General features: G+C 26.4%; 1 long non-coding RNA gene across 1 annotated transcript in view; it reads left to right on the top strand.

The window, feature by feature from the left end:
- Positions 1-5,343: 5,343 nt before the first annotated feature.
- The window catches only part of LOC135962249 (uncharacterized), a 49,330-nt gene continuing 48,673 nt past the window's right edge, over positions 5,344-6,000 (top strand). The window contains exon 1 of the long non-coding RNA XR_010576632.1: positions 5,344-5,401. This is a non-coding gene — a long non-coding RNA (uncharacterized LOC135962249). The remainder of the gene's footprint in view (positions 5,402-6,000) is intronic.

The following is a 6,000-nucleotide window of genomic DNA, read 5'->3' as shown; positions in this document are numbered from 1 at the left end:
TCTTTATCTATCTTTCAAATTATTTGTAATAAAATAATGTAAAATTTTTAAATGAAAATTGTCAATATTAAATTCTTTGGTTAGAATTTAATTGATAAACTCCTTGTTCACATTATCATTTTAATAAAAACCGCAATATAAAGGCAAATGTGTATCATTCTGTATCATATGTATATATATATATACATACATACATATGTCATGAAATATTCTTTAAAATTGACAAAGTTATTTTCTGCGAATTAAACTATTTTATTTCATTTATTTTCTCTGCTACTTTTCATACAGTCTTCCACAGCTTTGTGCAACATGTGCGTCTGATATTTGTACTGTTTTATGAATGTTAATAAGGAAAAGTAACAAAAAAAACAAGTAAAAGTGTTATGTTCGGCTGTGCCGAATCATGTATACCCACCATCAATGTGTGGGTAGGGTATGGTCAATTATGGACCGATCCTCATAAAAGTTAGTAAAAGGATTTAGATTCATACATATATAACTTCATCACGATATTAATTATTATAAGACAATTTTGAATGTTCAATTAATTTTCTAAGGGGGACCTTGTATGGGGACTAGGGACAAATGTTGCCTGATTTTCACCATACTTCACATTATAATTTCAGAGTACTTAGAAATAATTTGTGCAATTGCAGCTTAATCCACATATTTATGACTGGTCAAACAGTACCTATTCCAGATGGACATTTGTTTGGTGGTTAAGTGAAATCATGAACCGATATTTACAATTTTCAATATCAAACCTAACTAACAGAGAGAATTTGTGAAAGCTAGCTCCTTTGGTTTGAGTCCTATCGTGTTCTCAACAGACACAAAGACGAACGGACATAGCTAGATCGTCTTAGAATCTTATGAGGCGCAAAATATTTATACTTATGTCGGTCTGCGACAAATATTTTAATGTGTTACAAACGAAATGACAATATCAATATACCCCCATCTTTTCGATGGTGTGTATAACAAGTTATCGAACAATTGTACTTATTTATATGCACAAATATACATTTTAATTTATGTATTGGGGAAATCCTGTTTGCACTTTGGCAACAAACCTTTATCTGACATATTTTAAATGGATTTTTCTACCTTAACAGACCCAAATTAACACTATACTACATGCACTGATAAAAATTAATATCTAAAAGGGAAATAATAATGATTTCATCAAATCAGAAATATTTTATTAACTTTAATTAGAAAATAGATTTTTATTTTCAAAAATGTGTTTACTTAGGTATTAGGTATCCAAACATTTGTATAATCGTATGTATTACAAGTCAATGTTAAATTAAAATTTCAAAATTTATTTAGGTTCATCTAGACCTAAATAAATATACAATGTTATGTTGCCTTAGCAAACGACTCAGCAAAAGTATATTAAAAATCCATATTGATTATAATGAATTATCTGTCAACAAGTCCGATAAATAAAAAGCAAAAACAAAACACTAAGTTGATAAAATATATTAGTCGTTAACTAAAAGTTGAAGTAGATCTCTAATTTATTATTATGTTTAAGATTCCAATTGATTATTATTCACCATGTGTTTATTGCTTGTTAAATTTTTACAATTAACTACATCATTTCTTTTTGTGCAGATATTTTTTAACGTCTGGTTACATTATAAATTTAAAATTATTGCGTAAAGGAAAATATAAATAAAATTATTTACGCGATAGCTGGTGTGTCATCAGTGTAAAATATTAATGCAATGCTATCAATATTGTAATAAATATATGTATGTACATTAGAGTGTCCCTTAGAATTAAATTTTTGGAAATGTTGAAACGGTACCCCCTGAAAACTTGCCCTAAAATACCATCAAATAATTTTTTAGCTTGTTCTAAGAAGGGCAACCCGTGCCGACTTTCGATTTAGTTTTGAGGTGCATTTACAAGGGGAAAATGCATTTTTTCAGTTTTTTTAAAAAAATTTAGCTATTAAGTAATTACTTTTGCAATCTAATTGAAATGTGTACGTAATTGTCGTTCTAATGAGATATAAAATATAAAAATTGGTTAAAAAATTTTAAAGTTATTATAAAATCGCCAGGCCATTAACGTTACTTAGGCACTACAACAAGGAATGTAGGAACAAAATTAACATATTTTGAGAAATACTTAAACAAAAGTTTATGCTTACTTAAAATATATCCATATTTATTTGTATATGAGTTTTTATCTTCATATGATACAGCTAAGCTATTCGCAGGTGTAACCAAAAAAAAATATTTTTTTTAACGGCAGTTTCACAACTCCAATTTCAAATTTTTTAAAATTTTGTTAAAAAAATTTCAGAATTTTTTGATAACCACATGGGGATTTATGTACAATATAAAAAGAAAAAAAATGTGAAAAAAATATGTCAATACCTCATATAGTTCTTCCGTACCTGCGATATAATTTTTTGGATTTTCGAGAAAAACTAATTTTTTGGACATATTTTGGCGAATGGGAACAATGTCCTTACTGTTATTAATTTTAAATAAAACCTGTTCAGAATATTATAGTCCAGGTAATTCTAAATATAGTCAGAAAGTTTTCCTAAAATCGGAAAACTTTGATTGTGAAGATCAAAGGATTTTCATCAAAATCGGGCCAAAAATATATAGCATCTTTCCATTAGAAAATCCAAATATTGAAAAATTTGACCTTCACAATTTAAGGGTTAACGTTTTCCGATTTTAGGAAAGCTTTCAGACTATATTTAAAATTACCTGGACTGTAACATTCTGAACAGGTTTTATTTAAAATTAATAACAGTAAGGAAATTGGGCTCATTCGCCAAAATAACAAAATGTTTAAAAAATTTAAGACGTTTTGAAACTGCCATTAAAAAAAATATTTTTTTTTGGTTACACCTGCGAATAGGTTAAATGTATCCTGTGAAGACAAAAACTCATATACAAGTACATATGGATATATTTTCTACATTTCTTGTTCTAGTGGCCTGAGACACGTTAAAGGCCTGGCGATTTTTTAATAACTTTAACATTTTTTAACCAATTCTTGTATTTTATATCTCATTAGAACGACAATTAGTTACACTTTATTATTCTTTTAAACTAAATTGCAAAAGTAATTACTTAATAGCTAAATTAAAAAAAAAAAAACTGAAAAAATGCATTTTTTCCCCTCAAAACTGAATCGAAAGTCGGCACGGGTTGCACTTCTTAGAACAAGCTAAAAAATTTGTTGGTGGTATTTTAGGTCATTACGAAAGTTTTCAGGGGGTATGATACCAACATTCAACATTTCAAAAAATTTAATTCTAAGGGACACTCTAAAGTACATTGTACATACATATACTTATGTTTGAACATATATCAGTTTATATATATGTACAAAGTTTATATTTTCTTAAAAATTACAATTAATTAATTAAGACTGCTTAAATTGCAAAAAAAAATAATATTATGCAAACATTTAAAGAGATTTAATGAAAATAAAACAATAGTTATTTAGTTTAATTATCTGGTTTCCAGATAACCCAAAAATAGCAACTAGGTATTTTTCAACTTGCATCAAAAATTCTTGCTAAGTGATTAAATGTTGGGGGTATAGGGTTGTTTAAGATCTTTATTATTCTATTTTTCTTAAACAAATTTTAAAAGAATATCCATGCTGCTTTTAAGAATTAGTACATACATATATACGTCTATATGCATACTCTAAAAGTATATGGTAGTTGTTTTGTCAATTTGAATGAATATTCTAAATCCATGTTAGTGCTGAATAAAACCAACCAATTCATAGATTATAAATTACAAAAGATGTATTCATTTCACTAATTAGGGAAATTTAAATTTATTTGATCATTTATTTAATACTAGCTGTTAGCAACCTGTGTTGCAAGGAATATTTTTACAATATGTTTGTTGTTTGTATCAATACTAAGATAATTTATTTAACATTTTAAAAATTTATTTTGTGTTTATCCTAAAAAATATTTGACTTAATTCTATATCGGCCGTTATAATACATCTCCAAATATTATATCTGTTGAAATTCATAAAAAAAGATCTTAAGCATGTTTTATTCTAAGAATTTGTCGCTATGAGCATTTAGCTTTTCTAAATTATAAACATATATATTTTGTTCAAGAAAAGTCGTGTTAATGAAATTATGAACAAATTATAGTAACAAAATTTATAGTAAAAAAACATTTTGTTATAGCTAAACTTTCAATATAAAAATATATATAAATAATTTATAAATAATGATGAATGATGAATGATGGAATTGAATAATGTTGTAATATATATATATTTAAATATAATTAATACATATTTATAAATTTCCGAGTTAAATTTAGATTTTCGTGGAACTAAAGTGTCAAATCTATCTACCACATTGAGATTGTTATTCAAAAAAATACTTCGTTTTACATCACTACAGTGCGTATACTGAATAATTATTTATATATACTTAAACACTCATACGCAACTTAATATATTTTAATTGTGTAATAAACAGATGCTTGTTTTTTATCCATGTAGACTAATGTGCCTATTTATTTTATTTATTGATAATTCATATTTTGTTATTATATTTTTCCAATTGTTAAAAAGTTATAAAGCTATCCACAAACGCATTTTCGATTTTAAAGAATATTTTCCGACTAGTGTCCTCTTTTAATAACAATCGTAGTCAAATATTTCAAATGATTTCTATGATATTGATAATTTTTGCACTATTTGTTTAATTACACTGCCCAACAAATTAAGAAGAACAGAGCAGCGACCCCATAATTCTGTAAGATCATGTTGAGTAGATAATTTTTGTAGAATACACTTATAGTCCAGCTGTTCTGAGGTTTTTTTTACAGTGGGTTAAAGTTTTCCTTTTTTGGTCGAAGGGAAAATGATACTAAATGAAACAAATGTTGTAAGTTAATGTCTGAAAGAATTCTTATTGCTAGAGTTATATTGTGGAATTTTGTGGGTCAATTTGAACCTTTTTTCCAAAAAATAAAAAAAGTACTTTCAAAGGACACCAAAGTTTTATTATTCCACAAAAATGAACTACTCAACAGGGTCGCTATTCTGTTTTAAAAATGTTGTTGGGCAGTGTTATTTATATAAAATATAAACTAAATTTAAAATGGAAATAGCTGGCGGATTTATATTGTTGATTGCAGATAAATATTTGCGAACAATTATAAAATCTATCTGTGTACTTGAAAAACTGAAACGTTAATATATTTTTAGTTCCAATAATCACAAACCTATGATTTTAATGAAAATTTACATTTAAATCTAAAATCGATATTAAAATTTCTATGTATTTTATTAATAAAAATTATTAACTTTTTGTACTTGCAGATATAATAAAACGACAGACTTGTTCCTTTACTATAAAGGTGTAAAAATATCAATATGTAAGTATAAGTTGATGCTGCAATTTTTTTTTATTGAAAAAATTATTGTCCTTAATAAATGGGTATTTTCTTATATCATTAAGTAAGATACAATTTTAGTTCACGGTTTATTTCTTATATTTTGTGTAAAAGATTAAGAAAATAAAAATACTCATTTTCAGGAAAAACTATTTTTCCTATTTTTGAGGTCCTCTTTATAAAATATTTGTAAAGATAAAACCGAATCCATTAATTCTAAACCACGCTTGTTATCATCATTTTCAATGTTATTCAATCACAAAAATGTGCGATATACAGCTGCAAAACCTGAACCATATATTATATGGGTTTGGTTTATACTGTAGCGTGACTAATATCGTAGTGTAAAATACAGTTGACATTGCCAAGACACTTGCAAATAACTTAAGTATCAAATAACTTTTTAAACATTTGTTGCACATTGCAATGATCAATTACACACCTGTTTTGTAGAACGGTGATCAAGTGTCACCAAAAGTATTCAAGGTCAATGTGCATACATACGATGTTACCAGTTACACAACCAAACATTAGTAAATAGAAAATAGGTTAGTCAGCATAAATTAAGTATAAATAAGGGA

The sequence above is a fragment of the Calliphora vicina genome, chromosome 5 (assembly GCF_958450345.1).
Source record: "Calliphora vicina chromosome 5, idCalVici1.1, whole genome shotgun sequence".
NCBI lineage: Eukaryota > Metazoa > Arthropoda > Insecta > Diptera > Calliphoridae > Calliphora > Calliphora vicina.
Note: the sequence above shows the minus strand (reverse complement) of the source record. Positions and strands in the feature narration are given on the sequence as shown.